Here is a 21,750-nt window from a genome sequence, read left to right as displayed (position 1 = left end):
AGGGTGTGAACTGAAGGCTCAAAAGGGAAATGTTCAACTAGATTGATCATTTCCATGCTATCTCTCACATAGCAGGCTGTTGATGGTACGAATTCCTTAATGAAGAAATCTACGTATGCTCCCAAAGGCTCTAGAATGGAGCCACACGCAGAGACAATTGGTCTACCAGGGGGGGTGTCAATGTTTTTATGGACTTTAGGAAGAGTGTAGATTACTGGATGGCGTGGACTTTTTACATTTAGGAATAAATGTTCTTTTTTGCTTAAAAAGCCCTCCGAGACAGCATTTGTTGTAAGTTTTAGTATAGTCTCCTGGATTGTTTTGGTTAGGTTGCCAGGTAGTCTCTGGTAGTGATCAGTATTACCTAATTGGCGTTTGATTTCTGTTTTGTAGCAGTCTATGTCCTGAAGGACAATTCCTCCGCCCTTATCGGCGCTTTTTATCACCAATCCTGGATTGTTTTTAAGTGAGTTTATGGCATCTTTTTCAGCTTTCGAGATGTTATAGGGCACATAAAGTTTTTTCTTTTCTAGAGCGCAGATATCCTTGTGTACCAGTTTTTCGAAGGTACGCACTTCTGTTGGTACCATACTGGCAGATGGAAGGAATGTGGAGGGTGGTCGAAATGGGGTATTGGCATTATTAATGGTGGAAGGGTGAAGTTGAAAGAAGGCTTTTAGACGGATTAATCTGAAAAATCTAAGTAATTCTGTTTGTAGTTCCATAACGTTTGGACGAATAGTTGGAACAAATGACAGACCTTTCTTTAGAATGGCTATTTCTGGGTCCTGCAGTAAATGCTGGGATAGATTGAAAATAGGTATCAATTCAGAAGTGGTGGAGGAGGGGAGGGAGAGATGGGAGGGATGGGAAGGATTGGGAGAATTCAGCAAGGGTGTAGTTATATCAGGGTGATTCACCACTGATAAAAGTTGTTCCGGGTCTTGCGCTCTCCTGGGGCATTGAACCATCGTTGTGGTTTCTTTACGCGCCCCCTTTGGGAGGTGCCTGGTTGGCCCCTGGCTAAAAAATTTAGACTGTGCTCCTCCTCCTCGCCTTTGGTTGCTGGCTCCTTCACCTGGATCAGAGCTATCAGAGGATTCTTCTGAAGTGTCTGAGAAGCCTACTATATGTTGACGTCTATTATATCTGCCCCAGGGTCTGCTGTTGGGGTTGAACTGTGGCCTGTTGATATAAAAATCTTTTTGGAGGTAGGGGTAGGTGGTTTCAACGTTGTAGTTCTTGATATCTTTTTTGATTTTATTAGATTTTTTGTTTTGTTCGATTCGGTGAAATTCGGCTACCGTCTTTTCTACCTGGTCCAACAGTTTTTTACATTCTGCGGTAGGGTCTGAATCACTGATTTGCTTTAATAGATCATTAATTTCTATTTCCAATGCCTTTAGAGTTTCACTGGCGATATCAATGCCCAGTGCCAACCAATGTCTGGAGCATGTAGTTCCTATGTAGCTGAAATTAGAGATGTGTTTGGGGTTGTCCGTGAAAATACCCGGAATATTGCGGACTTGTAGTCCAACTGGGATAACGTCAGCCTTTAAGTAATCTGTCAACATCAGCACCATAAGCTGTAATCTGACCTGTTTCTTTTTGAGCTTCTCTAGTTGTTCGGGTAATGAAGAGCTGGTGACTGTTGGTACATCAGGTGTATCAGAAAGTAGGGAGGGACCTGAACATAATTGTGAGAAGTTGGCCCGATATGCAGCGTTCGCTATTCTAGCGACCACTATGTATCGTTCCAAACGACCCTTATGGTGATTGGTTGTAAGTCAACCTTAGACCAGCTATCCTAGTAGCGTGGATACGAGCAGTCTTCGGGCTAAACTCTAGAGGGCGTGTTAAGCCAGCTGTAATACCATCACATACCCCTTGAACACCAAGTGAAAGGACACCACACAAGTGTTATGAAAATAAACCGTATATTTATTAGAATCACAACAGCCCTGTACTCTTTATGAGGACAGGGTACTAAGCACAGAACCAAAGCTCTTAGAAAATACTTCAAGTGCACAATTTAAAACAAGTGCCCGAGGGCACGGAAAGTTTAGTGGTCTCGGGCGGACCCGATAAGGCAAGTCGGAAGCGAGGGACTCGGGACCCTAGAGTAAGGAGGCTATGCAGGCACCGAAATGCCGAAGTTACCTAGCCACGAGGGCTGCGGCTGCACACGTCTTACAGGCGTCGGGGGTCTTCGCTGACGAGCCAGGAGCCGGAAGAAAAGGAGTTGCTGGCCGGCGACCAGTGATGAATAGTTCGTAGAGATCCAAGCCTGGATCAGTGATCGTTGATACCTGAAAGCAGAGGGGACCAAGTTCGTACTACTAGCCAGTAGTCAGAGGGTACCAGGAAGGCACCAGATGGCCGTCACCTCGACTAGGTGAGTGGGCGACGCTAGGCTCTGCAGTCTCACGGACCAGGAGGCGTTGTCGGCGACCAGGATGGAGGTGCGAGCTGTCCCACGAAGGTTGATGCTGTCAGCGTCGCTGGGCCCAGGATTGGGGCAACAAGCCTTGGCAGATCTCAGGGCCACGTGGTGGGCCTAAGATGGCGTCTTGAGTGGACCAGGAGGGTCCGGGGTGCTCCTCTCGAAAAAGGGAGCAAGGGCCGATCTGGAGCAACAAGACCAGCAGCGTTGGTTGTCGGATGTCGTCAAAGAAGGGCACAAGCCAGCGGCTAGTGACCAGACAACGTGCTGAGCAGCGAGCAGAAGGGCCCCACGCAGATCGTGGAGATGCTGGGAGACTGCACTTCGGTACTGGAGCTACTCAGGGTCGGGGCTTCTCGGACCCCAGAGCACTCACCAGAGAATTGCTTCGATGGTCGTGCTGGTTAAGAAAGCGTGCAGGTTTTGATGATGGCCGGTCCCTCGAGGTCTCGTCGCACCCACAGATCTCAGCTGAGCTGACGACGTGGGTAGAGGTCAGAGGTGCCAGGGAAGCCGGTTCTCGTTGAGGTGGGCCGTCGGATCCTTGAGGAAGGACTTGCAGCAAACCGCAGAGTTCTTAGATGGTGCCTGCGGATGCAGGGTGACTACTCCTTAGCCACAAGGGAGAAATCTTGAGAAGAGTCTCGAAGTCCTTTCGTAGAAAGTATTCTTGATTCAAAGATGATCTAATTTGGAAGGGTCCCCGCTCCGGCCTTTATCCTAAAGAAAGGGGCGGGTACATGACTAGGTCCTGCCCTAAGGGTGGGACCAGGAAGGGGGGTAGTTACACCCCTCTCCCCCTGCTGGACTTTCCCCAGGTCAGGGGCTGGGCGCCCCTGGAACTGGTTCTAGCCGGCAGATGCGTAGTGAGCACCGGGGTGCCACTCCGCAGTCACCTTCTAGCAAAGCCCTACCTACCCAGAATACACAAACTCTGTCTGGGACGGTGCGAACACCGCCCTTGACAGGAAACCCTTTGTCCAAGCTCTCCTCGCTGGAAGGACTCCCAGCAGCAGGAGGTCAGACTTGTGTCTGTGGTGGCAGCGTCCATTTTGTGGAGCTGAGGCTTCAGTTAACTTTAACCGGGGTTCACAGTTACGTACATGTCGTGTCCCTCTAGAAGGGCGGAATGCTAACCTCGTCGCCAGTATTGGTAAAGGGGCAGCATCCCGATTCGTATGACACCTTACTCGACATGTCTTGATAACGCGATACCGAAGTTACCGATATGATACGCGTTATCATGGAACAGCCATTGGGTCTTGGTTCCGCAAGCTGCAACCGGGCTCGGCTCGTGCCAGAGCCCAATTCACACGGTTCCATGCACTCTGCCTTCAGGATTGTCAAGGCCTGCCATAGGAGTGACTGAGAGGAACTCGGGTGTCCATTTTAAGGTTAGGTATAGGGATACTACACCTACAGCAACGGGCGAGTACGCCACGTGGCCCCAGCTGTCGTGCAGCCAGTTGTGTCAGATTTAGATGGCCATCCAGGGGTGGCATAATACATGCTTCAGCCCCTGGTAGGCCCTGGGTACACCGATGCCCTGAGTTACAGGGTCTGACAGGGGGGCCCAGTTCCAATTGGGTAATGCACCTAAGGTACACATATCAATTTAGCGAGAGAACAGCTAGGCTGTGGGTCTCATTGGCAGGCCCACAGCCCGAGAAAGTCGTAAACCAGTGAAACAAAAGCAAAAAGTCCGGGTGATCATAGGATTGCAGACCCTACTCTCCTACAATAATTGTTTGAGATATTCAGCAGTGTATAGGGGAGCATGGGCTGACATTACTTTTAGAATTAGAGGACAGTTGAGAGAAGAAAGTACAAATAGTAAGGGTACGATGGCACTAGGTTGGCCGACCCCGTAAGGACGGGGAAAGGGGATTTACAGAAAACCCTGCAATCATGCGATTGCGCTTTAGTCTTTTAAGGGAAAACAAGGGGAACCCAATAAATGGCCTAGGACCATGGGTGTCAAGTATTTTTAAGGAAACAAGTGGTCCTTGGCATAAACGGATAAAATGAAGCAAAGATAATATATAGACCACAATGGGCTATTATATTTAGTACACAAATCCCTTGTCCAGCCGGACAGGGAATATTTATTTATGCAATAAATTGTCTCAGTAAAGGAATAAGACGAGTAACCAAAGACATAAAGGTTACAGTAGGGCACAGTCCTGTGCCGTATGTGAGGAGAAAGTAAGGAAGACAGTGAGAGCAAACAATATCAGGCAAACAGTGTGAGCTAACAGGCCACTGACAAAAATTCAAATTAACAGTGTGTCCTGGAGTGAATCATCCATACATTAATACAATACATTCCTAAGTATGGGATACTCTTAAAAGGAGTCGACGGACGTTTCGATCCCAAGCTCAGTTAAAGGGGATCATCTTCAGGACTTTCACAATTGTAACTTTGCCTGAATAAAACCTTTTGACATAAAAACCGCCTGTTTTGGAGAATTGAAAGGGAGAAAACAAGACAAGAAATGCAATCAATTATTAGAAAGAAATGTATGTCATAAATCACGTAAAGCTAAGGACAAAGTAATTTTTTGCCTCCCAAAATCTCCCTTTAATTGTCATTTAGAGCAGGACAACTTATCCTTGCCAAACAACAGTGAATTGAACTCCCCACCAGAAAAACGGAAACCCAGCTTTCCGAGTCGGCGTGCTATAAAGTCACCGACTGCGCATCAACTCAGGTTCCCGCTTGACTAAGTACTAGAATGTAATTTATGCCAACCCCAATTGAGAACCTTTCATTTAATCATCTGCCTATCTTTTGTAGAAAGAATCTCAGCAATTTCCCAAAAGCGCGTCTCAACAGGACTACAATCCAAAAGGCTTAATTCATAGGTAAATGCCCGAAGGAACTAACATCCTTCCCATAAATTAATGGAGCTAAGTACATTTCACGATGGCTTTATTTGTACCCCCACAGCCCAAATAGATCTGCACACGGTACTGCGCTACACTGGACCTGAGCCTCATCCTCGCTCCAAGTTGGAGATCGGCTCCAACATGGCTGGCGAAGACCCTAACCATTGAAGACATCCTACAGGATTTAAACCGAAATCACAGACAAAAGTCTGGTACGTCCCAATACTGAGCAAATTTACCGGTCCCTTTAGACACCACTCTTGCGATATTAGCACTCCCACCATAAACCACAAATTTCTCCTGCTTTCAATTCCAAACACGGCCACCAGGCCACCACCACGACCTCACCTTTACATTCACGTACAAGACCAAAACACCTTGAGATACAACAAAACGGTCACCATAAGTTTCTGCACAAAAACTGCACGGAATGCGCATACCGATCACCGCGATTCCGAATACTGTAAATGGAGAGCTTAAGCTGTACATTTCTTTCTAATAATTGATTGCGTTTCTTGTCTTGTTTTCTCCCTTTCAATTCTCCAAAACATGCGGTTTTTATGTCAAAAGGTTTTATTCAGGCAAAGTTACAATTGTGAAAGTCCTGAAGATGATCCCCTTTAACTGAGCTTGGGATTGAAACGTCCGTCGACTCCTTTTAAGAGTGTCCCATACTTAGGAATGTATTGTATTAATGTATGGATGATTCACTCCAGGACACACTGTTAATTTGAATTTTTGTCAGTGGCCTGTTAGCTCACACTGTTTGCCTGATATTGTTTGCTCTCACTGTCTTCCTTACTTTCTCCTCGCGTACGGCACAGGACTGTGCCCTACTGTAACCTTTATGGCTTTGGTTACTCGTCTTATTCCTTTACTGAGACAATTTATTGCATAAATAAATATTCCCTGTCCGGCTGGACAAGGGATTTGTGTACTAAATATAATAGCCCATTGTGGTCTATATATTATCTTTGCTTCATTTTATCCGTTTATGCCAAGGACCACTTGTTTCCTTAAAAATACTTGACAACCATGGTCCTAGGCCATTTATTGGGTTCCCCTTGTTTTCCCTTAAAAGACAAGCAGTCGAATTGGCACTGGACAAAGTCTGGGATTAATGCACACTAGATACAAATGGAACAGTATCCATAGTACTGAATACCAAATAATGATGTACTTAATGACTGCATGTGGCTGAAATATAGCGCTGAGCAGCTCCGAGTATAACTGATATCCACGGTGTCCAGTGAGTGCCTAAGGTTGATTCAAGAACGGAACTGTTCACTGTAGATAAATATAAAGGAAGGTAGGCACCAACTAGTTTGACGGTTTGACGTGCACTGGTTCAGTCTGCAGTGTAGTCATTTGGACAAACGACAAGTTATTGCATAGATGCAAAGAAAACCAGATGGGGGCAGGTGGCTTTTAAAAGTGGCTAAAAAATAGCAGTTTTAGAACTATTAGAAACGAGGCTAAACCTACTGGAGAATTGATGTCTGTCTGTTTTTCTGTGTTCCCTCTTCAAAATCCACAAAATTAAACGATGCACATTTAATTTTAAGAATGGTCTTGCTTGATGACTCCCATGCACTTTGGACTCGGCAGCCAGGGGAATGGAGACCAGCCACCACTGAGGAGGACGTTAGAAGAAAGGCTCATCCACTGGCTTCACGATGTCGTCATTTTTCAGAATCACACAATACTCTACTAGGTGCCAACTCTAATGATTTATCTGCAGAGTGAGTTCCTGCAACCCTTTCATTTTTTAATCTAGTAAAATATGATTTTCAACTTTCTAACTGCTGTGTGCTAGCACTAATTTGAAAAAATGTTAAAAAATTCAAGAACAAATAAGGATAAAAGACTGTATGAGAGCACTGAGAAGAGGAAATGTAGAGAAACATAAAAGGTAGTAGGATGTGCAAACAATGAAGCAATCGTCACAGCATTTCACTTGTGACAGGACCTAAATAGTAAACATTTGAAATAAGCTCTATTAATTGACCCTTGGAGCGGGTTGGGAATAAAGCCTCTATCTCTAAGTCCAGGCAAGCTGGGATGGAAGAGAGCCAACAAGGATTCTCTTAGAAAGGACGACAAGGTAATTTATGGGCATTTTGGCTGACGCGATTCGACGATTCTGAACTTAGTCTAACCCTTCTCACTGTTTCAGGTTTGTAAGCTGCCTTCCATGAGACTCACTACTGACAAAAGTCTTGAAGGGAGTCCATTTTTTCATATTTACCAATTTATTAAGAACAAGGTTTGGCATTTTTTTTCATCATGCTCAGATACCTCATCTTAGTCTGATATAAGGACAGTGTAATTGTTGAGCTTTCACTTGCCAAGATGATTCATCATAAGTAGCAAAATATGAAAGTTGCCAGCCTTGTTGTCATGTATAGCAGCAGATATTCCCCTCCTCCCATTACCAAATAATAGTAACAGGGGGTCCATGGTTGAAAAAAGACCAGTAATATTCAGATACAAAGCCAAAATTCAACACTAGCATGCAAGAACCACCATAAGTGCATAAGTCTTCCTTTCAACCTGCATCCCTTCCAGCATCTATCTGAGTTATACATTGAATTCAGCCGGTGAGGGGGTCATACACCAGCGTGTCAAGATCGACAATGTATCCTCATAAACATACATATATGGATGCATTAGCTAACCTCAAACAAATGATTGAAAAGGTATCCTCAGAAATGGACATTCAGTTCTTCCCATTTTTCCCTGTATCAATGAACCCTAGAAGATATGATGAAGCTGAATCTGTTGTATAGTAATGAGGCCACATTACTTATCACCCCCTGTGAAATACCTGTAGAATATAGGTTAGTTCCCTTGAGGTAGCCCAGGACCTCATCTGTGACAAGATTAACCCATCTCTTGCTGCAAATTGAAAAAGGTCAAAGCAAGATTATTTATCTCACAGCCCTTTGACCATATTGACCTCCCAACTCGAAGAGCCTCTCAGTTCCCCATGTTGCAAACCTATTATTGATTTTCCCCAGTAGAAATCTGGGAAACAGTGCTTTGGCAACGTGGTTGGGGGAAGCAGGGGGTGGGGCAGCTTCTCTGAGAACCCCTCTGCCAGTAATCCCATGGTTTACTAGTTATGAATAGGTGGTGCCGCATGTGATGGATACATTTATGATGAAGATAGAGGGAATGCTTAAATGCAATATCTGAATATTATGTTTTGGTTTTGGACCATGGCTTAGTGATGAGTGGATTCATCCATTCTACAGCCATCCAACTATGAGCCACCAGGATATAATAGGCTAGATGTGGTAAACATAACCCACCACCTTTCAACCCCAGATAAATGATTGCTCTCCTTACTTTCGCCCTTTTCCCATCTCACAGAAAAGATTTAAACTTTCTGAGTATATGTTTTATGGTGGCACTCAGGCCAACACAGTGAGGGGCTGGGACTAGGGTGGAAGTTTGTTTTCAAGCAGGCTATCTTGCCTCACCTGTATAAAGTCTTTGAAAGGAGCATCTAGAGGGCCCAGACATTGTGAGACCTTTGTTGTTCCGGGATAAGTAGATTTCCAGATATTTTAACTGTCCCTGATGTTCACTGTAAGTTCTAGCACCTTAACAGCCTATTCCCCACCATGGCTCCTAGATTAACCCCTATACGTTCAGATTTCATATTGTAGTTAATCTTAAAACCTGAGACCAGAGAAAAGGCTTCCAGAGAGCCAAGCAAGCCTGGTGGTTAAGCTTCTGGATTGGTTTGCAAGCATGAGCTATTGTTGCCAAATGCAATTGCCTTGTGATGTCCTAACACAATTCTAATTCCACTAATATCCTTCACTGAATTGATTTAAAAACAAAAATGTTTTAAAGAAAGTTGGAAAAGGAGTGGAGCTCGGGACATTCCTGTCAAGTACGATGAGACAGATCTATTGTAGATGACAAGTGCTCATTCATTTTTAGAGTGGTCTCTGGGTGCACAAAATGAGCCCCGGTATTTGTTTTTGAGCTCAATGCTAGGGTACTTTTATCAGTTACCTTAAACAGGTAACTGTATTCTGCACTATCAAACAACTTCTCAGCCTCTAAACAGATAAGTTGGACTGTTCTCATACCCTTATTGGGGACTGCACTAGCCTAGTATTATTGCTGGTGGTTCTAGCTTTAATATATCCGGATTGATAAGGTGAAATAAGACAGGGCTATACTGCGGCCAATCAGGGCACTAAGATCGAAGTAAAAAGTTTGACATCACCATTAAGGAGAGCATTCGACCTGTGTGAATCAAACTTACTGAAGCCCAACAAGGATTCCTGTAAGAGAATCTAAAACTTCAGTCAAGTCAGGCAATGAGTGGGAAAGCTGACTGCTGGTAAAAAGTCTTCTTAGGCATGCCATCTGATTGCAGTCTATATATGTATGAGAAGTTGCCTGAAAAGACTCCCAATGTGATTGTTCATGCAAATCAATCCTTTCAGTACCATCTCTTACTTTCGTCGAGTGGTTGCATGCCTGTTTCTTGCAGATCTTGCAGGATACATTTCATCTATGCCCTGCTTCTCATAATAGCTTTGCTGGGTATAATTGTAATTGTATTTATATAGGCTTACTATCCCTGACGAGGCTTCAAATCACTTTATCGGCTAGTAGCACGCTACTCCGGAACCCATGAAGGTTTAGTGGTGAATTAGTATAGTGAAATATGAAAGTGATTTGAGTGGTGGATATGTTAGTCAGTAATTTGGATTGGGAAGGGTAGTGGACGGATAGAAGAAGCAAAAAGTTTGCATTTATATAGCGTTTTCTACCCCTGATAAGGTGTTGAAGCGCTTTTTGATGAGTAGCACGCTACTTTGGAACCCAAACAGGATTGGTGGTAATTAGTTTAGGAAAATATGCAGTTAATTTGAGTGGTGCACATGTTAATCTTTTATTTGGATTAAAAAGGAATAGTGGAGGGATAGAATAGGGAATGATCTAGAAATGTTTTTTTGTTTGTTGGAGTTTATAGCTGTAGGAGGGGGTTAGGGTGAGTAAAGGGGAGGTGGAAGGGAGTTGGTATACGTAAATATGAAATTAATTTGAGTGGTGGTCATGTTATTCTATTTTTTGTATTGAAAGGGAATGGTGGAGGGATAGAAGAGGGAAGGAGGGATAGAAGAGGCAAGCGTTTAGAATCTTTTTTTTGTTTTTGTTTATAGCAGTAGGAGGGGAATTGGACTGAGTTAAAGGGAGGTAGAGGGGAAAGAGTCAGAGGTAGGAGTTTATAAAGGCGTGTTTGGGATAGAGGAGGGAAGAGTTTAGAAATGGTAATTTTGGAGGTCATATGAGTGGTATGGGGTTTGGCATGAAAGAGAGTGAAGGTAGAAGATATATTGATAGAGGTTTAGGGTGAGCAATAGGGTAGTGCATTAGAAAGAGTAGTAGAATGAGGTTTGAGATGAGTCAGACAGTTGAAATAGATTATATATTGAGAGTGGTATAGGGTGAAAATAGGGTAGTGCATTGGATATACTGAATAGGAGAAAAGTAGTAAATATATAGATACATAAGTACATGGAAGATATTTATATGCATAAGGAATGTAGTATATGTATAGTAAAGATGCATTTAATAAACTCCGGCTTTCAAATGTTTTTGTACTTTAATTGTTTTTTTTGTAATTAAATAGTGAAGCAATTGTAGATCAATAGTTCTGATAAAAGATTTACTGATTTATGCAGTCACATATACCTGTTAAAAACATAGAATACTGTAACTATCAGTAATATGTACATTTGTTAAGCAGAACTAACGAATGTCTATATTTTTAAAAACATAATTATTATAAATGTATAAGGAGTTTGTACACCACTTTCCTTACCAAAATCCCCTCTAGTTTGCTCCTTTCTGTGCACAAGTCTCTATAAACTGTCCGGGAATCTGATGTCTGTCCCATTGAAGAAGCAAAAAGTGGGTTGTGTGGCTAAGAGTTTGCCCCTGCATGACCGCCTTGGCCGCATCCTCCTCTGTGTCTCATGATGCATCATGGTCTGCATTTTCATCAGGGCTCGAGTCGGGGTACCACGCGGGTGGACGGCATCCCCCCACTTATTTACTGGTTGGACGCCGTCCACCCTGCCCAAAAGTACCATGAAGTATTCAAGAAGTACGCAACGCTTTTACTTTCAGGGTATGGCAATAACAACCAAGTGTTCCATTTACATTTTGCACTCTGGTGAGCAGGGGTCGAAGTAAACAGCTACGAGCAAAAGGCACATGGACATAAAAACATGAAATATTAGCACATATGTATGTTAAAGAAAGAATGGTTTGAGCGGTAAACTCTACAAAAGCAAGAACTCAGTACATGTGTCATGTTTCAGACTAGGATACAGTGAATGACGTCAGGCTGTAGGCATCACCTAGAGCCCCCGAGTGACAGCCCTGAGCTTGGGCACCAGATGCAGCCGTACAGACGGGGATGTGCGTGACCTCTGGGGCTCGGGATGTGCGTGAGGGCTGGGGCTGTTCGTGAGCGCTGGGGATGTGCGTGAGCGCTGGGATGTCGTGAGCGCTGGGGCGAGGGACATGCGCCAGGATAAACGCCATCCTTTTGCCCGATTGCCCCATAAAGTATGAAATGTTGCCTTAATGCGAGAGGAGGCGGGTAGTAAAACGTGATTGGTAAAACTGTTAGAAATACTTGTAGGTCAGGGGCAATTAAAAACATAAAATGCAAGAGAGGGGCTAGTGTGCCAGGGGTTGGACAGCAGGGTACTGGCTGGACGTTTCAATCAGAGCGAGCTGTCAATAGGTTGAAGTGTTTGCTCTTTTGTACTGAGCTCAGACACAGTACAACCTGGACCCGGAAACAACACGAGGGAGGGAGCGACGCAGAGGGGAGAGCAGAGGTGAACGGAACAAATAACCAGTTCCAAGATGCCACTGGATTTGGCTGGAATTTTCGTCATAGCCAGAATGCTTGAAAGCTAAAAAATAACATGCCAGTAGGGTCCAGTAGAAACCATTTTAAACAGGTCTTCTCGAATTTCCGCCAGGGCCTATCTACACTCATCAGCTCGGCTCACCTGTAGATAATGACGCAAACCGCACCCCTCCCCACCCCAGGGGCCCCCTCCCATGGCAAGGCCCCCTGCTGTTGCGAGATTACAAACTGCACCACATCCTGACTTCTAACTGTGAGGCAGCCTGAGCTCTTATCAGCAGCAGGCCCAGGGCTCGAGTCGGGGTACCACGCAGGTGGACGGCGTCCCCCACTTATTTTACAGGGAGCTCGATAACTATAAACTGCAACTGAGTGCAAGCCACCTTTTGTAACGTCACTTCCTGTTGTGACGTCAGCGTCCCTCCACTTCTTTTTTTAGGACTTGTGCCCTGATTTTCATTACAATCATGATTCAATGCCTCAGCCACACAGTCTCGCAAACGACATTACAAAATGCTGTCTTGGTCATAATCCTCACTCTTGGCTATGGGGGAGCTTCTCGATGCAGCCCAATTCTAGAGCAACGGGAGCATGATCAGCCAATGTCTGCATCTAGACATACGTAGTGCAGACCTGGAGACTGAAGATGAATCCCTTATAGAATGAGACTCCTACACACCAGAAATATAAAGTGTGATCTCACTTTTTCTTATGTTGGATGCACCATACATCCAAGAGGTGTAGATCTTACAATCCTGCCCAATAGGCTCTGAGGGCGGCCACAGCTATCCATACCAAGCTATCCCTTACGTGTAAATCACCAGGCACAAAGCCATAAAAACTATCCCTTGTATCCAATGGAAAAAAAGATAATAGGTTAGTCTAGAGACCTGCCTTGCACCCCCCCCCCCCCCCCCCCCATCTATCATCTTTCCCATTAGATGTTGCCTCTATGGTAAACGGCATTTAGCCATGTATCAGGATGGCTGAGCCCTTAGTTTTATCTAAGGTTATTGAATGAAACTGGGACTGGGACTGGAACCGGTAAGACGTCTGGTGCTTTCTGTCATCTTTAATTAAGTGCATCTCATGCAGCAAGGCCACATATTGAGTTCTTCGTCAGTAATTCAGCCCTTGTACATTAAGTTACACCAACTTAAGTACGAGTAAAAGTGTAAGAAGGGCACAGGTCCTTTCTCTTTGTATTAACTGTATATAAATAATCCCATTTTAGATGTTTTGGGTCCTTTGTGAATAGGCCTCATGGATTTTTATCCTTCGATAAATACGCTGCTCTAAAGCCATTGTTTTGCTTTGGTTGATTTCCATTGCACTGCTGTTTTTTCTCCCTGCAGTGGAATAACTGAAGTGGTGTTAGTCATAGTTGGGGGCATACCAGAAGTGGAAGAGCCGTGGTGCTTTAAGTCATCCTAGAATGGCATTTGTAGTGCTGTTTTCGTTCTTGTACTGTCTGTGCACGCCTACGGCATATGATTGGTTAGGTTTACGCCACCCCAGCAGAATAAGTGTTCTCTTATAGTAATTGTTTTTTTAATAGGATCTAACTTAAGTTTTTATGCCCTTGTAGCACGTCGGATTGGTTTACCTTTGTTTAGGTGTAAGATGGAATGAAACCTGATCAATGTGTTGCTGGGTTTCAGTAAAGGCTTGAATATTCTTACCTATTTCCTTGCTCTTTGTGTCTTGCCTGCCCCACTATGGGCAATGTTAAGCCTGCATTCTGAAACGTTGTCACATTAATAAAACTGCTGTAGGAACGTCCAAGAAGCACTGTTAGTTTGTTTTCCTATTTCGTGTTGCAGTATATGTGCCAAGGCATTCGTTGCTGTTTGGTGACGAGTGTTTACATTTCTAAATTTCGTGTGGGCTTCAAACTAGCACAACGCCAGCCGGAGTGGACATTGTGCTGTCAGTTTTCGCCAAAATCGCATGAGAGTAGACCCATTAATCCGGATGATGGCATGTGCAGTGGTACTAACTACTGACGTACACTTTTACCATGGATGGGGCAGAAAACGAACAGCAATCATAGTTGGTTGGCACTATGCAACCTCTTAAAGGCCACCCTTGCTCGAGAGAGCCGGCTTTCACGCTGCCAACACCTTGTTCTCCAGAAGGAATGTCTCGCCCGTCCCAGCCTGTCATACATAAGAAGTCTGTATAATACATCATCCCATCATCATTACAGAACCAATATGAAAACGAAAAGGTGCCCAGAAGGACTTCTTGATGGGTATAATGCTGCTGCTTTTCCAGTTATATCCAACACAAACGCTCGCCATTTTTTAGGAGGAGTTCGGCAGGCTCTAACTTTTCTCTCACTCTGCAAAACCTTGTGAGTTTGACGTGCGGTGCGCATCTTTAAACATGAGGCGCCCAGCTACATCGAACACTCACTCTATCAGACAGGCCACCAGGAACGAGGGCGAGGCAAACCACAGCGGTTAGCGGCCTCGCCAGCGCTATGAATCGCTATGTAAAATGCTACAATAGAATAATGTCGAAATTGACCTGCTGAAACCTCACACAGAGACCGTCTCTTAGTACTTCTGCTGTGACCTTTCTATTTAATGCTCCTGGGGCAAGTTCAAGGCCTTTCCAATTTCTGCTTCCACCGTCCCTCTTGTCTCTTTTTCAGCTGTCTCTTGTGTTTTTTCCTGCTCGGTGGCAGGGCGATTCGCTGGCAGGTTTGTCGGATGATGGATGGCGGAGAGCGTGCACCGCCTTTATCAGAGAAGGCGATTGGTCAGAGGAGCGGCCAGAGTCTTGGGAGCTAGCCCGCACGCTGCTACTGCTGCACGGGACGGAATCAGGCAAAAGTCACTTTGAGTCTTCAGGGAGCCCTTGAGCCCAGATGTGATTTATCCTCCTCAGTAGAAATAACATTAAACAAAGATAGTTAGAGCCGCAGCTCCCAGGAGGGAATCCGAGCTAACCAGTGCAAAATGGCGGCCTGTTCCCAACCCCCTTTTACAGTCCCCGTCATAGACTGAAAATTTTTTGGCAACTATATTACATTTCCTGTTTTGCCTTTTTTCGTTAGAAACGAACGCTGAAGCAATATCAGGTCTTCTGCAGATCGTAGCTTGCAATGCATCTGATCTTTAACAAAGCTGAACATCCGGTCAAGTGATGAATTACATGTCTATCTCCTAAGCAGACCTAGAGTTTAGCATTCCATCTATGTGTGTTTGTGTGTACGAATGTATGTACGTATACATGCTTACAGGCGTGCAACACCCATGGGGCTCACCGCAGTTCAGACCCCGACATGTGGAAATCAGTCTTGACCCTATGCCTCATGGGAACAGTGCAGCCAGACCTGCCAAGCTATGTCTTCCCTGGACCACAAACAAGCATCCTGGGACCAGTTTCGGGATAACACCCCTCATGAGCTAAGCTAAGCTTGAATCAGCGGTAAAATGAGCAATGGACCCACAAAGCAAACACAAGGAAATGATGGACGGAGCGCTGAAACCTTTCAGACACTCACCCCCAGTCACAGATCTAGGTTGAATCCACCATCGTTCTTTAGCTCACTTCACCACCCCAATCCAGATCCAGCTATGTGCAAATCAGTCTTGACCTTGTGCCTGATGTGAACTGCCAGGCCCCGAAACCGGTCCCAGTATGCTTGTTTCCAGCCAAGGGAGGACCTGGCCTAGCAGTTTGGGCTGGACTGCGCCCATTGGGAGGAGGGTCAAGACTGATTTACGTACGGCTGGGTTCAAACTGGAATGGCATGTGGAGCAAAAAAAGGATGGATTTAGGCCCAGATTGCTGTATCTGGGCGAATGTATGACATTGTTTTGCAATCTGTCCATCAATTGTTCTTTTGGCATTTATCACCCTGCGTGGCACCTGGTATGCCCAAACGTGGGTCCAGTGCTCTCCATCCCATTGGAGTCAAGCTAGTCTGGCTGATGAGGGGTGTTAACCCGAAACCTGTGCCAAGATGTTTGTTTCCAGTCCAAGGAGAACCTGGCCGACGTCAGATCCTTTTTCTGCTACTTCAAATGCAGATCTGGAGCTTTGCTTCCCATTTCTTTTCTTTTTTTTTTTCTTTCTTTTTTAAAGACCTTTATTGTACATTTTCAGTATAACACAGTGTAGGGCCTACAACCTCCTGGGCCGGCCGCAATAGCAACACAGTCTTAGTATTATTGTCAGGATAACACAGCCGTTTAGCCGATAACCCAGGGGCCCGGCGGCGAATGGGAAAATGTTGTACCATAATGCAAACAATACAAATATACGATATGGCTTAGGTCTATGATTTTTTGTTTTAACCCTGTAACAAAACTTTGCGTTAATTAAAGATACGTTAGTAACGGACAATTCTCCACAAGCGACAAAACAATGTTCACATATGTAGCGTAGCGAATATTGGCAGTGCAACTGCTGACCCGCCCCCCACATTATGATGACCAATAAGCAGTAGGACAGAGTTCACCACAGCAGGAGAGTTACTCATTAGCACACATAGACCCCAGGCCCAACTCTTAATCCGAAAGACACTCATCTGGGTCAGCTCGCGGCGGCTCGCATATGTCCCCTCTAAATTTGTTCCAGGCCCCCCAGATTTTCCCCCACTTTGCAGGGCATCCCCGATGGACAAATACTGCCTTCTCGGCCACCATTGCTTCATCCATGTCCCTACACCAGTCTCGCAGTGTGGGCAGTACATTAGAACCCCACAGCCTAGCAATATTACGTTTTGCCACCAACATTCCCAGCATGGCCCAGTCCTGTTGACGATGGGTCAAGTCCTCTGCATCCCAGATGTTTAACAGGCAGCGACGTGGGTTGGGCATCAGGGAAACAGTTGTGGTCTGGGAAATGGTTCGCATTACCGCTGCCCAGTACATGGCCACTCGGCTACAGTCCCAAATAGTATGGAAGAATGTTCCTCGTTCTCCGCATCCGCGGAGGCAATATTCGTGAGAGGCTCTCCCTATTCTGTAAAGGACCGTTCTGGTGTAGTATGAGCGGTGTAGTACTTTTAACTGAACCAGCTTAAGTCTGGAAGGAATCGCTGATTCTTTGGGTGACGAGAGAGCCTCCTGCCATTCCGAATCATCAAGTTCACCAATATCGCCCACCCAAGTCAAACGTAATTTGGATAGCATGTCAGGGAGGTTGTTGACCAGTTTCCGATATGTGAAGGACGTCGCTTTGTGGGGCATATGTTCTGTCAGCAGCCTGTCCTCCAGAGGGGTGGACTCCTGTAGTTTCGTTCCCACCGGGATGGCTGACAGAAGCGCATGACGTATCTGCAAGTACCTATAGTACTCTGACTGGGCCATATCGTGTTTGGTTTGTAAGTAAGTGAAGTCTACTATGTTGTTCTTTCTCCAGAGATCCCCCACCACTGATATACCTATGGTGTCCCACGCCTGAAACCCTTTGCTATTGCCCATGAAGCCCAGTATGTTCGAGTCCCACAGGGGTGTCATTTGTGTAACAACGTTCGCGCACTGAAGGTGCCTATGTGCCTTGTACCAGAGCTGAACCGTGTGACGGGTCGGACCTACGAGGTCGGGTGGGACGCTACGACTATATAGGTTTGTCAACAGTCCCCTGGACTCAATACCCTGCCTATCTGCCATAAAGACGGGTTCCGTCTGTGACGCATGCAGCCAATAATTGATTTGCTTAAGATGGGCCGCCCAGTAATACAGCTCAGTATTAGGGAGCGCTATGCTCCCATCATACCAGTCTTTTACCAGTTTGCATTGCGCAATCCGTGCCGGCTTCCCGTCCCACAGCAAAGTAGAAACCGCTGCTGCGATGGCTTTGAAGTAGGAGGGGGGACCTGGAACGGCGTATTCTCAAGGAGGTAAAGAAACCGGGGCAATGTCATCATTTTGAACAACACGGCTTTGCCCAAGAGGGTGAGAGGGAGGGAACGCCAGTCCAAGGAGAACCTGGCCGACGTCAGATCCTTTTTCTGCTACTTCAAATGCAGATCTGGAGCTTTGCTTCCCATTTCTTAGTTTTTTTACCACTGTTATGTTATGTTATGTTATGTTATATTAATTTATTATGCGCACAGCGACTCCAGCCAAGGAGCGTCCCCCTACAAAATCCAGTGTGCTAAGGTATGATGCCCCCCACCTAGAACTACAGGCTTCAAAACATGACATGCATGCAGAAAACCTATGTCGGTCATGGGACCCGTACAAAGTGTCTTCAATGTTTGGTCTTAGGGGTTTAATCCAACTCATGCGATGAGTGCGCTCTCATGAACGTGAAGGTGACTGGAACTGCAAAGTGAAGCTATACATCGCCAAACACAAGAAGTCACTGGCCTCTCTAAAGTCCAGTTCTTGCTCCAAGTTAAAGGGTGCAGGCTTGCTCCAGAGGCCGTTTGTGTCTGGGGTCCAAGCAAAAGCATAAGAAAATGAAGCAAGACTCCACTCCATCCTGCCAATTCCTATCAAAAGAGAAGTCGCAAAGGCATAAAGGTGCCAATTAATCTCACTCCTAATCATAAATTAAACCTAATGCGCCCAGAGTTCCGCGGTCATTGGTGACATCGTAACAGGTCGAGGCCTTTAAGGAGACCATGCTGCACATCTTTGAAACTCTTCCAGCCCCTTTAGGCATCTTCCAGATCTTTGGGGCCCAAAGATGCATCCCAAAGATCTACAGGGGCCCTCAGTTGGATTACCACCAGCAGATCCATCCATGGCACTATCTGTCTTAACCGCTTTGAACCGCCTTGGGTTCGGCACTCACTCCGGCACGGCTTCCACCCCGCCTCAGAGACGCGCATAGGTCCTCCTTCAGTAATGCTGATGCCAGAAGAGAATCCGGTACCGACCATGGCAGCGCTGCAAATCGGTTACAGCGCACCTGGTCCAAATACAAAAGTAGTCTAATTCTCTGCTTGCATTACCATTGTGTTGCCCTCAGAGGCTCCAATGTATTTTTGGCTCGGACTATGACCAGAAGCTGCCACCACCTGAGATTATGATTGTGGGAATGGGGAAGGTTTACGTACTCCCCATTATGATAATGATAGTTTTTATACCAACTTACAGGAGGCTAGCAGGCTTGATACTTTCCTGATAAATTATTGGCGTTACCTCCTGCGCCTCAACTGAAGAGAATGCTTCATTTGCTTTGGTATTTTGATGCAGCCTTAGAACTACAACTGCCTTCTGTTAAAAGTCAAGACAATATCCTTCCAGATGTTTTTGAAACTTGGGCCAGCGTAGTCTGACCCCTTGATTCCCTTCAGTGAAGCCCTCATTGACAACTTAATGGGCACTTGGTCCAAACCCTGTTTTTGCCTCCCAGCGAATAGGTGGGTGGCCATATGCCATAGACTTCTACAAGGAGGATGATTCCCAATTCATTACCTATAACTCACCCAGACTACCTTTGAAGAAGCTTGAGGCATTTGGAAACCAAAAGTTTTCTTTGTCTAGCCTAGCACTGATATAATTTTAGAATATATTTACTACCTGGGATGTCCTGTTCATCGTGGTGGACTAATACCACTGATTAAGTTGGAACTCCTTGGTCTGCTTTCTTACTTTTATTGCAACATCGATTGCTGCAATGGTTGATGTCTGCTTCCAGGTTGCTGCTACACCTTCTCTGTTCTGATGAAGACCCGTTCTTGAGGCAGTCAGTGGCCCCCACCTACATACAGGCAGAAATGTCGACGCCTTATTGTAATGAGCCTGGATTAGTAATCAAATCTACCAGTGGATAGTGGATACTGACCATCTACGCCCACACATGACAGATCCAATGAATCATTTGTAATCATTAAACAGGCTACTAGATAACTATTCTGACTTAGTCTAAGATAAAACACTTTTTCTTTTTCTTTTAATACCCTCACAATCACTGAAGCACTTTCTCATCCGATTGCAATGCCAATGTGGCTTTGAAACATGGAATTGGTTGACCTTGAATTGTAGATGTGATATGCGCAACCGCTGATGATTTATTGAATTTTCAACAAAAATGTCAAACCAACAACCGTCTGTTTTTATCCCATGTGTGTGTATTGTCTTTTCTTTTTATTCTGATTTATTCAGGACAGATTGCATTTATTGTTTATAGGTACCAGTGCATAAAAATGCTCTGGAGAAAGTAGTAGTATCACTCTTTCCTGTTATTATTGTTTTCCTAGAATGGACATTTGTTGTTTTATATCGTGCATTACCCAGCTCCTTTGAGCTTACAAATTGTATTTCCTTTCTATGTTAGGCAGTCCATCAGTCCCAGCAATGTTTGCCCCCTCCTCACCCATCGAAAGAGTTTGAGAAACTCAATCGATTGTCCTCCAAAAGGGCTGTAAACTTTTGCATTGTTTGTACCAAGGACCTTAGGAGGGACATTTAGCTTTTTGTGGGGCCTCTCCAGTGTGAAGAAAAGAAAGGCTGTGCAGGAGATGCCCCTGTCACTACAGATAGTCCTGCGCATTAAGCTCTGCTACCTACTGGCTAGAAAGCAGCCTCTCGAAGATCTGAGAGCCCATTCCACCAGGGCTAAAGCTGCTGCCACTACCTTGGCCTGGGGAGTGCCTGTCCATGCTGCAAGGTGAGCATGCTCATGAAACACTACTGACTTGACAACCAGGTCTGACATGAAGGGAATTTCGTCCAGTTCTGTCCTGCAGGATTTTCTGGTCTGAGCCCACTCCACAGACCCTCCACCCACTGGAGGTACTTCTTTGGTATCAGCTCGAAAGGAAAGGAATCAGCAGTTAGAATTATGGATCAGAAGAATATGTTACTTACCTTCTGTAACGCTCTTTCCGGTGGCTACGCTATCTAACCACAGATTTCGCACTGCCCTCCCACCTTGCTGTTCTATGGAATGGTTTCTTTTTACCATCTAAGAAAGTTCCCAAAGTAAAAATCTGCAGACTGGTACCGCTAATTGTTTTGTGCTGTTTCTGAGGGTATGGAAGCTGTCAAGTCAGAAACTGATGTTGGTGTGCAGGGGTGGCACTTGCATGCAGCTTCTCTCCCTAACCTCTGTGGCAGAATGAAACCTACATAGAGCCGCACACACAATCTAGAAGTGCATTGGAGCACTGCTTTGAAAGGTTTCCAGGTCCAGTCTGGCGCCTTAGGATTTGTCTGAAGGTAATAATCTGCTGTTTAGAGTATCCACCAGAAAGAACATTTCCAAAGCTGAGTAACTCTTTCGACAGTGGGAATCTAATATTCACCCTGGGATGGACATATTAAAAGAGGCACACAGACAGAGTGCTAAACAGGCAGAGACAGACCGTTCTTCACAGAGTTTGGTAAAATCTCCCTCTAAGACGATTCACCATTACAATTTCCTCCCCTAAATGGTCAGACATGTTATATGTTTCATCTAGCACAAAGGTGACGATGTGAAAGCAAGCTTCTTTGCCCACGTTATAATGTATTTATAAATGTATCAACTCCAACTTCCTGCAGTGTTGGTGCTGTAAAACATATAATATGTCCCTTTAACTCCT

The 21,750-nt window shown here is 45.2% G+C and overlaps 1 protein-coding gene across 1 annotated transcript in view; it reads left to right on the top strand.

Annotated features, from left to right (window-relative positions):
* PMFBP1 (polyamine modulated factor 1 binding protein 1) overlaps window positions 1–21,750 on the top strand; it is a 1,903,249-nt gene that overhangs the window by 427,040 nt on the left and 1,454,459 nt on the right. The gene's annotated exons all lie outside the window — the stretch shown is intronic.

This window comes from Lissotriton vulgaris, chromosome 12, assembly GCF_964263255.1.
Source record: "Lissotriton vulgaris chromosome 12, aLisVul1.2, whole genome shotgun sequence".
Lineage (NCBI taxonomy): Eukaryota > Metazoa > Chordata > Amphibia > Caudata > Salamandridae > Lissotriton > Lissotriton vulgaris.
Note: the sequence above shows the minus strand (reverse complement) of the source record. Positions and strands in the feature narration are given on the sequence as shown.